The following is a 13,321-nucleotide window of genomic DNA, read 5'->3' as shown; positions in this document are numbered from 1 at the left end:
TGTTTTAGAGAGCTAAATGACCGTGAAATTAAAAATCACTACAAAATGAATCCTGAAAATGTTGAAACTTGCCATGGTATCATCATATCACCCGCATAGCATGCGCGAAAGAGTAGAGAGGGTCACGGAAAAAACTGGACGCACTTCGTGTACAAACTAGACATACTCTTTCGGAGTATCAGGGTTTCGAACGAGAACTCATCTGTTACACGGACACTTCAATGTTTTTTAAACTTATTTGAACTCTGGACTTCTTTTGTGTTCAGCATGCAGCCTTCAAAGCGACGTCATCAATTTCCAACATGTTCTGACATCATTTGTTGTTTTTCGGCCATTTACCCAATTGTTTCGAGAGCTAAATGACCGTGAAATTGAAAATCACTACAAAATGAGTCCTGAAAATGTTGAAACTTGGCATGGTATCATCATATCACCCGCATAGCATGCGCGAAAGAGTAGAGAGGATCACGGCAAAAACCGGACGCACTTCGTGTACAAACTGGAGAAACTCTTTCAGAGTATCAGGGTTTCGGACGAGAACTCATCTGTTACACGGCCACTTCAATGTTTTTTAAACTTAGTTTAACTCCGGACTTCTTTTGTGTTCAGTATGCAGCATTCAAAGCGACGTCATCAATTTCCAACATGTTCTGACATCATTTGTTGTTTTCCGGTCATTTACCTAATTGTTTTAGAGAGCTAAATGACCGTGAAATTGAAAATCACTACAAAATGAATCCTGAAATGTTGAAACTTGGCATGGTATCATCATATCACCCGCATAGCATGCGCGAAAGAGTAGAGAGGGTCACGTCAAAAACTGGACGCACTTCGTGTACAAACTGGACAAACTCTTTCAGAGTATCAGGGTTTCGGACGAGAACTCATTTGTTACATGGCCACTTCAATGTTTTTTAAACTTATTTGAACTCCGGACTTCTTTTGTGTTCAGTATGCAGCATTCAAAGCGACGTCATCAATTTCCAACATGTTCTGACATCATTTGTTGTTTTTTGGTCATTTACCTAATTGTTTTAGAGAGCTAAATGACCGTGAAATTAAAAATCACTACAAAATGAATCCTGAAAATGTTGAAACTTGGCATGGTATCATCATATCACCCGCATAGCATGCGCGAAAGAGTAGAGAGGGTCACGGCAAAAACTAGACGCACTTCGTGTACAAACTGGACAAACTCTTTCAGAGTATCAGGGTTTCGGACGAGAACTCATCTGTTACACGGCCACTTCAATGTTTTTTAAACTTATTTGAACTCCGGACTTCTTTTGTGTTCAGTATTCAGCATTCAAAGCGACGTCATCAATTTCCAACATGTTCTGACATCATTTGTTGTTTTTCGGCCATTTACATAATTGTTTAGAGAGCTAAATGACCGTGAAATTGAAAATCACTACAAAATGAATCCTGAAAATGTTGATACTTGGCATGGTATCATCATATCACCCGCATAGCATGCGCGAAAGAGTAGAGAGGATCACGGCAAAAACTGGACGCACTTCATGTACAAACTGGACAAACTCTTTCAGAGTATCAGGGTTTCGGACGAGAACTCATCTGTTACATGGCCACTTCAATGTTTTTTAAACTTAGTTTAACTCCGGACTTCTTTTGTGTTCAGTATGCAGCATTCAAAGCGACGTCATCAATTTCCAACATGTTCTGACATCATTTGTTGTTTTTCGGTCATTTACCTAATTGTTTTAGAGAGCTAAATGACCGTGAAATTGAAAATCACTACAAAATGAATCCTGAAAATGTTGAAACTTGGCATGGTATCATCATATCACCCGCATAGCATGCGCGAAAGAGTAGAGAGGGTCACGTCAAAAACTGGACGCACTTCGTGTACAAACTGGACAAACTCTTTCAGAGTAGCAGGGTTTCGGACGAGAACTCATCTGTTACACGGCCACTTCAATGTTTTTTAAACTTATTTGAACTCCGGACTTCTTTTGTGTTCAGTATGCAGCATTCAAAGCGACGTCATCAATTTCCAACATGTTCTGACATCATTTGTTGTTTTTTGGTCATTTACCTAATTGTTTTAGAGAGCTAAATGACCGTGAAATTAAAAATCACTACAAAATGAATCCTGAAAATGTTGAAACTTGGCATGGTATCATCATATCACCCGCATAGCATGCGCGAAAGAGTAGAGAGGGTCACGGAAAAAACTGGACGCACTTCGTGTACAAACTAGACATACTCTTTCGGAGTATCAGGGTTTCGGACGAGAACTCATCTGTTACACGGACACTTCAATGTTTTTTAAACTTATTTGAACTCTGGACTTCTTTTGTGTTCAGCATGCAGCCTTCAAAGCGACGTCATCAATTTCCAACATGTTCTGACATCATTTGTTGTTTTTCGGCCATTTACCCAATTGTTTCGAGAGCTAAATGACCGTGAAATTGAAAATCACTACAAAATGAGTCCTGAAAATGTTGAAACTTGGCATGGTATCATCATATCACCCGCATAGCATGCGCGAAAGAGTAGAGAGGATCACGGCAAAAACCGGACGCACTTCGTGTACAAACTGGAGAAACTCTTTCAGAGTATCAGGGTTTCGGACGAGAACTCATCTGTTACACGGCCACTTCAATGTTTTTTAAACTTAGTTTAACTCCGGACTTCTTTTGTGTTCAGTATGCAGCATTCAAAGCGACGTCATCAATTTCCAACATGTTCTGACATCATTTGTTGTTTTCCGGTCATTTACCTAATTGTTTTAGAGAGCTAAATGACCGTGAAATTGAAAATCACTACAAAATGAATCCTGAAAATGTTGAAACTTGGCATGGTATCATCATATCACCCGCATAGCATGCGCGAAAGAGTAGAGAGGGTCACGTCAAAAACTGGACGCACTTCTTGTACAAACTGGACAAACTCTTTCAGAGTATCAGGGTTTCGGACGAGAACTCATTTGTTACATGGACACTTCAATGTTTTTTAAACTTATTTGAACTCCAGACTTCTTTTGTGTTCAGTATGCAGCATTCAAAGCGACGTCATCAATTTCCAACATGTTCTGACATCATTTGTTGTTTTTCGGTCATTTACCTAATTGTTTTAGAGAGCTAAATGACCGTGAAATTAAAAATCACTACAAAATGAATCCTGAAAATGTTGAAACTTGGCATGGTATCATCATATCACCCGCATAGCATGCGCGAAAGAGTAGAGAGGGTCACGGCAAAATCTGGACGCACTTCGTGTACAAACTAGACATACTCTTTTGGAGTATCAGGGTTTCGGATGAGAACTCATATGTTACACGGCCACTTCAATGTTTTTTAAACTTATTTGAACTCTGGACTTCTTTTGTGTTCAGTATTCAGCATTCAAAGCGACGTCATCAATTTCCAACATGTTCTGACATCATTTGTTGTTTTTCGGCCATTTACATAATTGTTTAGAGAGCTAAATGACCGTGAAATTGAAAATCACTACAAAATGAATCCTGAAAATGTTGATACTTGGCATGGTATCATCATATCACCCGCATAGCATGCGCGAAAGAGTAGAGAGGATCACGGCAAAAACTGGACGCACTTCGTGTACAAACTGGACAAACTCTTTCAGAGTATCAGGGTTTCGGACGAGAACTCATCTGTTACACGGCCACTTCAATGTTTTTTAAACTTAGTTTAACTCCGGACTTCTTTTGTGTTCAGTATGCAGCATTCAAAGCGACGTCATCAATTTCCAACATGTTCTGACATCATTTGTTGTTTTTCGGTCATTTACCTAATTGTTTTAGAGAGCTAAATGACCGTGAAATTGAAAATCACTACAAAATGAATCCTGAAAATGTTGAAACTTGGCATGGTATCATCATATCACCCGCATAGCATGCGCGAAAGAGTAGAGAGGGTCACGTCAAAAACTGGACGCACTTCGTGTACAAACTGGACAAACTCTTTCAGAGTATCAGGGTTTCGGACGAGAACTCATCTGTTACACGGCCACTTCAATGTTTTTTAAACTTATTTGAACTCCGGACTTCTTTTGTGTTCAGTATGCAGCATTCAAAGCGACGTCATCAATTTCCAACATGTCCTGACATCATTTGTTGTTTTTTGGTCATTTACCTAATTATTTTAGAGAGCTAAATGACCGTGAAATTAAAAATCACTACAAAATGAATCCTGAAAATGTTGAAACTTGCCATGGTATCATCATATCACCCGCATAGCATGCGCGAAAGAGTAGAGAGGGTCACGGAAAAAACTGGACGCACTTCGTGTACAAACTAGACATACTCTTTCGGAGTATCAGGGTTTCGGACGAGAACTCATCTGTTACACGGACGCTTCAATGTTTTTTAAACTTATTTGAACTCTGGACTTCTTTTGTGTTCAGCATGCAGCCTTCAAAGCGACGTCATCAATTTCCAACATGTTCTGACATCATTTGTTGTTTTTCGGCCATTTACCCAATTGTTTCGAGAGCTAAATGACCGTGAAATTGAAAATCACTACAAAATGAGTCCTGAAAATGTTGAAACTTGGCATGGTATCATCATATCACCCGCATAGCATGCGCGAAAGAGTAGAGAGGATCACGGCAAAAACCGGACGCACTTCGTGTACAAACTGGAGAAACTCTTTCAGAGTATCAGGGTTTCGGACGAGAACTCATCTGTTACACGGCCACTTCAATGTTTTTTAAACTTAGTTTAACTCCGGACTTCTTTTGTGTTCAGTATGCAGCATTCAAAGCGACGTCATCAATTTCCAACATGTTCTGACATCATTTGTTGTTTTCCGGTCATTTACCTAATTGTTTTAGAGAGCTAAATGACCGTGAAATTGAAAATCACTACAAAATGAATCCTGAAAATGTTGAAACTTGGCATGGTATCATCATATCACCCGCATAGCATGCGCGAAAGAGTAGAGAGGGTCACGTCAAAAACTGGACGCACTTCGTGTACAAACTGGACAAACTCTTTCAGAGTATCAGGGTTTCGGACGAGAACTCATCTGTTACACGGCCACTTCAATGTTTTTTAAACTTACTTTAACTCCGGACTTCTTTTGTGTTCAGTATGCAGCATTCAAAGCGACGTCATCAATTTCCAACATGTTCTGACATCATTTGTTTTTTTTTCGATCATTTAACTAATTGTTTTAGAGAGCTAAATGACCGTGAAATGGAAAATCACTACAAAATGAATCCTGAAAATGTTGAGACTTGGCATGGTATCATCATATCACCCGCATAGCATGCGCGAAAGAGTAGAGAGGGTCACGTCAAAAACTGGACGGACTTCGTGTACAAACTGGACAAACTCTTTCAGAGTATCAGGGTTTCGGACGAGAACTCATTTGTTACATGGCCACTTCAATGTTTTTTAAACTTATTTGAACTCCGGACTTCTTTTGTGTTCAGTATGCAGCATTCAAAGCGACGTCATCAATTTCCAACATGTTCTGACATCATTTGTTGTTTTTCGGTCATTTACCTAATTGTTTTAGAGAGCTAAATGACCGTGAAATTAAAAATCACTACAAAATGAATCCTGAAAATGTTGAAACTTGGCATGGTATCATCATATCACCCGCATAGCATGCGCGAAAGAGTAGAGAGGGTCACGGCAAAAACTAGACGCACTTCGTGTACAAACTGGACAAACTCTTTCAGAGTATCAGGGTTTCGGACGAGAACTCATCTGTTACACGGCCACTTCAATGTTTTTTAAACTTATTTGAACTCCGGACTTCTTTTGTGTTCAGTATTCAGCATTCAAAGCGACGTCATCAATTTCCAACATGTTCTGACATCATTTGTTGTTTTTCGTCCATTTACATAATTGTTTAGAGAGCTAAATGACCGTGAAATTGAAAATCACTACAAAATGAATCCTGAAAATGTTGATACTTGGCATGGTATCATCATATCACCCGCATAGCATGCGCGAAAGAGTAGAGAGGATCACGGCAAAAACTGGACGCACTTCGTGTACAAACTGGACAAACTCTTTCAGAGTATCAGGGTTTCGGACGAGAACTCATCTGTTACATGGCCACTTCAATGTTTTTTAAACTTAGTTTAACTCCGGACTTCTTTTGTGTTCAGTATGCAGCATTCAAAGCGACGTCATCAATTTCCAACATGTTCTGACATCATTTGTTGTTTTTCGGTCATTTACCTAATTGTTTTAGAGAGCTAAATGACCGTGAAATTGAAAATCACTACAAAATGAATCCTGAAAATGTTGAAACTTGGCATGGTATCATCATATCACCCGCATAGCATGCGCGAAAGAGTAGAGAGGGTCACGTCAAAAACTGGACGCACTTCGTGTACAAACTGGACAAACTCTTTCAGAGTAGCAGGGTTTCGGACGAGAACTCATCTGTTACACGGCCACTTCAATGTTTTTTAAACTTATTTGTACTCCGGACTTCTTTTGTGTTCAGTATGCAGCATTCAAAGCGACGTCATCAATTTCCAACATGTTCTGACATCATTTGTTGTTTTTTGGTCATTTACCTAATTGTTTTAGAGAGCTAAATGACCGTGAAATTAAAAATCACTACAAAATGAATCCTGAAAATGTTGAAACTTGGCATGGTATCATCATATCACCCGCATAGCATGCGCGAAAGAGTAGAGAGGGTCACGGAAAAAACTGGACGCACTTCGTGTACAAACTAGACATACTCTTTCGGAGTATCAGGGTTTCGGACGAGAACTCATCTGTTACACGGACACTTCAATGTTTTTTAAACTTATTTGAACCCTGGACTTCTTTTGTGTTCAGCATGCAGCCTTCAAAGCGACGTCATCAATTTCCAACATGTTCTGACATCATTTGTTGTTTTTCGGCCATTTACCCAATTGTTTCGAGAGCTAAATGACCGTGAAATTGAAAATCACTACAAAATGAGTCCTGAAAATGTTGAAACTTGGCATGGTATCATCATATCACCCGCATAGCATGCGCGAAAGAGTAGAGAGGATCACGGCAAAAACTGGACGCACTTCGTGTACAAACTGGAGAAACTCTTTCAGAGTATCAGGGTTTCGGACGAGAACTCATCTGTTACACGGCCACTTCAATGTTTTTTAAACTTAGTTTAACTCCGGACTTTTTTTGTGTTCAGTATGCAGCATTCAAAGCGACGTCATCAATTTCCAACATGTTCTGACATCATTTGTTGTTTTCCGGTCATTTACCTAATTGTTTTAGAGAGCTAAATGACCGTGAAATTGAAAATCACTACAAAATGAATCCTGAAAATGTTGAAACTTGGCATGGTATCATCATATCACCCGCATAGCATGCGCGAAAGAGTAGAGAGGGTCACGTCAAAAACTGGACGCACTTCGTGTACAAACTGGACAAACTCTTTCAGAGTATCAGGGTTTCGGACGAGAACTCATTTGTTACATGGCCACTTCAATGTTTTTTAAACTTATTTGAACTCCGGACTTCTTTTGTGTTCAGTATGCAGCATTCAAAGCGACGTCATCAATTTCCAACATGTTCTGACATCATTTGTTGTTTTTCGGTCATTTACCTAATTGTTTTAGAGAGCTAAATGACCGTGAAATTAAAAATCACTACAAAATGAATCCTGAAAATGTTGAAACTTGGCATGGTATCATCATATCACCCGCATAGCATGCGCGAAAGAGTAGAGAGGGTCACGGCAAAAACTGGACGCACTTCGTGTACAAACTAGACATACTCTCTCGGAGTATCAGGGTTTCGGACGAGAACTCATCTGTTACACGGCCACTTCAATGTTTTTTAAACTTATTTGAACTCTGGACTTCTTTTTTGTTCAGTATGCAGCATTCAAAGCGACGTCATCAATTTCCAACATGTTCTGACATCATTTGTTGTTTTTCGGCCATTTACCTAATTGTTTACAGAGCTAAATGACCGTGAAATTGAAAATCACTACAAAATGAATCCTGAAAATGTTGAAACTTGGCATGGTATCATCATATCACCCGCATAGCATGCGCGAAAGAGTAGAGAGGATCACGGCAAAAACTGGACACACTTCATGTACAAACTAGACAAACTCTTTCAGAGTATCAGGGTTTCAGACGAGAACTCATCTGTTACACGGCCACTTCAATGTTTTTTAAACTTAGTTTAACTCTGGACTTGTTTTGTGTTTAGTATGCAGCATTCAAAGCGACGTCATCAATTTCCAACATGTTCTGACATCATTTGTTGTTTTTCAGTCATTTACCTAATTGTTTTAGAGAGCTAAATGACCGTGAAATTGAAAATCACTACAAAATGAATCCTGAAAATGTTGAAACTTGGCATGGTATCATCATATCACCCGCATAGCATGCGCGAAAGAGTAGAGAGGGTCACGTCAAAAACTGGACGCACTTCGTGTACAAACTGGACAAACTCTTTCAGAGTATCAGGGTTTCGGACGAGAACTCATCTGTTACACGGCCACTTCAATGTTTTTTAAACTTATTTGAACTCCGGACTTCTTTTGTGTTCAGTATGCAGCATTCAAAGCGATGTCATCAATTTCCAACATGTCCTGACATCATTTGTTGTTTTTCGGTCATTTACCTAATTGTTTTAGAGAGCTAAATGAGCGTGAAATTGAAAATCACTACAAAATGAATCCTGAAAATGTTGAAACTTGGCATGGTATCATCATATCACCCGCATAGCATGCGCGAAAGAGTAGAGAGGGTCACGGCAAAAACTGGACGCACTTCGTGTACAAACTAGACATACTCTCTCGGAGTATCAGGGTTTCGGACGAGAACTCATCTGTTACACGGCCACTTCAATGTTTTTTAAACTTATTTGAACTCTGGACTTCTTTTTTGTTCAGTATGCAGCATTCAAAGCGACGTCATCAATTTCCAACATGTTCTGACATCATTTGTTGTTTTTCGGCCATTTACCTAATTGTTTACAGAGCTAAATGACCGTGAAATTGAAAATCACTACAAAATGAATCCTGAAAATGTTGAAACTTGGCATGGTATCATCATATCACCCGCATAGCATGCGCGAAAGAGTAGAGAGGATCACGGCAAAAACTGGACACACTTCATGTACAAACTAGACAAACTCTTTCAGAGTATCAGGGTTTCAGACGAGAACTCATCTGTTACACGGCCACTTCAATGTTTTTTAAACTTAGTTTAACTCTGGACTTGTTTTGTGTTTAGTATGCAGCATTCAAAGCGACGTCATCAATTTCCAACATGTTCTGACATCATTTGTTGTTTTTCAGTCATTTACCTAATTGTTTTAGAGAGCTAAATGACCGTGAAATTGAAAATCACTACAAAATGAATCCTGAAAATGTTGAAACTTGGCATGGTATCATCATATCACCCGCATAGCATGCGCGAAAGAGTAGAGAGGGTCACGTCAAAAACTGGACGCACTTCGTGTACAAACTGGACAAACTCTTTCAGAGTATCAGGGTTTCGGACGAGAACTCATCTGTTACACGGCCACTTCAATGTTTTTTAAACTTATTTGAACTCCGGACTTCTTTTGTGTTCAGTATGCAGCATTCAAAGCGATGTCATCAATTTCCAACATGTCCTGACATCATTTGTTGTTTTTCGGTCATTTACCTAATTGTTTTAGAGAGCTAAATGAGCGTGAAATTGAAAATCACTACAAAATGAATCCTGAAAATGTTGAAACTTGGCATGGTATCATCATATCACCCGCATAGCATGCGCGAAAGAGTAGAGAGGGTCACGGCAAAAACTGGACGCACTTCGTGTACAAACTGGACAAACTCTTTCAGAGTATCAGGGTTTCGGACGAGAACTCATCTGTTACACGGCCACTTCAATGTTTTTTAAACTTATTTGAACTCCGGACTTCTTTTGTGTTCAGTATGCAGCATTCAAAGCGACGTCATCAATTTCCAACATGTTCGGACATCATTTGTTGTTTTTCGGTCATTTACCTAATTGTGTTAGAGAGCTAAATGACCGTGAAATTGAAAATCACTACAAAATGAATCCTGAAAATGTTGAAACTTGGCATGGTATCATCATATCACCCGCATAGCATGCGCAAAAGAGTAGATAGGGTCACGGGAAAAACTGGACGCACTTCATGTACAAACTGGACAAACTCTTTCAGAGTATCAGGGTTTCGGACGAGAACTCATCTGTTACACGGCCACTTCAATGTTTTTTAAACTTATTTGAACTCCGGACTTCTTTTGTGTTCAGTATGCAGCATTCAAAGCGACGTCATCAATTTCCAACAAGTTCGGACATCATTTGTTGTTTTTCGGTCATTTACCTAATTGTGTTAGAGAGCTAAATGAGCGTGAAATTGAAAATCACTACAAAATGAATCCTGAAAATGTTGAAACTTGGCATGGTATCATCATATCACCCGCATAGCATGCGCGAAAGAGTAGAGAGGGTCACGGCAGAAACTGGACGCACTTCGTGTACAAACTGGACAAACTCTTTCGGAGTATCAGGGTTTCGGACGAGAACTCATCTGTTACACGGCCCACTTCAATGATTTTTAAACTTATTTGAACTCCGGACTTCTTTTGTGTTCGGTATGCAGCATTCAAAGCGACGTCATCAATTTCCAACATGTTCTCACATCATTTGTTGTTTTTCGGTCATTTACCTAATTGTTTTAGAGAGCTAAATGAGCGTGAAATTGAAAATCACTACAAAATGAATCCTGAAAATGTTGAAACATGGCATGGTATCATCATATCACCCGCATAGCATGCGCGAAAGAGTAGAGAGGGTCACGGCAAAAACTGGAAGCACTTCGTGTACAAACTGGACAAACTCTTTCAGAGTATCAGGGTTTCGGACGAGAACTCATCTGTTACACGGCCACTTCAATGTTTTTTAAACTTAGTTTAACTCCTGACTTCTTTTGTGTTCAGTATGCAGCATTCAAAGCGACGTCATCAATTTCCAACATGTTCTGACATCATTTGTTGTTTTTCGGTCATTTACCTAATTGTTTTAGAGAGCTAAATGACCGTGAAATTGAAAATCACTACAAAATGAATCCTAAAAATGTTGAAACTTGGCTTGGTATCATCATATCACCCGCATAGCATGCGCGAAAGAGTAGAGAGGGTCACGGCAAAAACTGGAAGCACTTCGTGTACAAACTGGACAAACTCTTTCGGAGTATTAGGGTTTCGGACGAGAACTCATATGTTACACGGCCACTTCAATGTTTTTTAAACTTATTTGAACTCTGGACTTGTTTTGTGTTGAGTATGCAGCATTCAAAGAGACGTCATCAATTTCCAACATGTTCTGACATCATTTGTTAATTTTCGGTCATTTACCTAATTGTTTAGAGAGCTAAATGAGCGTGAAATTGAAAATCACTACAAAATGAATCCTGAAAATGTTGAAACTTGGCATGGTATCATCATATCACCCACATAGCATGCGCAAAAGAGTAGAGAGGGTCACGGCAAAAACTGGACGCACTTCGTGTACAAACTGGACATACTCTTTCGGAGTATCAGGGTTTCGGACGAGAACTCATATGTTACACGGCCACTTCAATGTTTTTTAAACTTAGTTTAACTCCGGACTTATTTTGTGTTCAGTATGCAGCATTCAAAGCGACGTCATCAATTTCCAACATGTTCTGACATCATTTGTTGTTTTTCGGTCATTTACCTAATTGTTTTAGAGACCTAAATGACCGTGAAATTGAAAATCACTACAAAATGAATCCTGAAAATGTTGAAACTTGGCATGGTATCATCATATTACCCGCATAGCATGCGCGAAAGAGTAGAGAGGGTCACGGCAAAAACTGGACGCACTTCGTGTACAAACTGGACAAACTCTTTCAGAGTGTCAGGGTTTCAGACGAGAACTCATTTGTTACACGGCCACTTCAATGTTTTTTAAACTTATTTGAACTCTGGACTTGTTTTGTGTTTAGTATGCAGCATTCAAAGCGACGTCATCAATTTCCAACATGTTCTGACATCATTTGTTTTTTTTTCGATCATTTAACTAATTGTTTTAGAGAGCTAAATGACCGTGAAATGGAAAATCACTACAAAATGAATCCTGAAAATGTTGAGACTTGGCATGGTATCATCATATCACCCACATAGCATGCGCGAAAGAGTAGAGAGGGTCACGGCAAAAACTGGACGCACTTCGTGTACAAACTGGACATACTCTTTCGGAGTATCAGGGTTTCGGACGAGAACTCATCTGTTAGACGGCCACTTCAATGTTTTTTAAACTTAGTTTAACTCTGGAGTTCTTTTGTGTTCAGTATGAAGCATTCAAAGCGACGTCCTCAATTTCCAACATGTTCTGACATCATTTGTTGTTTTTCGGTCATTTACCTAATTGTTTTAGAGAGCTAAATGACCGTGAAATTGAAAATCACTACAAAATGAATCCTAAAAATGTTGAAACTTGGCATGGTATCATCATATCACCCGCATAGCATGCGCGAAAGACTAGAGAGGGTCACGGCAAAAACTGGAAGCACTTCGTGTACAAACTGGACAAACTCTTTCGGAGTATTAGGGTTTCGGACGAGAACTCATATGTTACACGGCCACTTCAATGTTTTTTAAACTTATTTGAACTCTGGATTTGTTTTGTGTTGAGTATGCAGCATTCAAAGCGACGTCATCAATTTCCAACATGTTCTGACATCATTTGTTGTTTTTCGGCCATTTACCTAATTGTTTAGAGAGCTAAATGAGTGTGAAATTGAAAATCACTACAAAATGAATCCTGAAAATGTTGAAACTTGGCATGGTATCATCATATCACCCACATAGCATGCGCAAAAGAGTAGAGAGGGTCACGGAAAAACTGGACGCACTTCGTGTACAAACTGGACATACTCTTTCGGAGTATCAGGGTTTCGGACGAGAACTCTTCTGTTACACGGCCACTTCAATGTTTTTTAAACTTAGTTTAACTCCGGACTTATTTTGTGTTCAGTATGCAGCATTCAAAGTGACGTCATCAATTTCCAACATGTTCTGACATCATTTGTTGTTTTTCGGTCATTTACCTAATTGTTTTAGAGAGCTAAATGACCGTGAAATTGAAAATCACTACAAAATGAATCCTGAAAATGTTGAAACTTGGCATGGTATCATCATATTACCCGCATAGCATGCGCGAAAGAGTAGAGAGGGTCACGGCAAAAACTGGACGCACTTCGTGTACAAACTGGACAAACTCTTTCAGAGTGTCAGGGTTTCGGACGAGAACTCATTTGTTACACGGCCACTTCAATGTTTTTTAAACTTATTTGAACTCTGGACTTGTTTTG

Source organism: Triticum urartu, chromosome 2A (assembly GCF_056163025.1).
Source record: "Triticum urartu cultivar PI428250 chromosome 2A, HENAU_Tu73, whole genome shotgun sequence".
Lineage (NCBI taxonomy): Eukaryota > Viridiplantae > Streptophyta > Magnoliopsida > Poales > Poaceae > Triticum > Triticum urartu.
Note: the sequence above shows the minus strand (reverse complement) of the source record.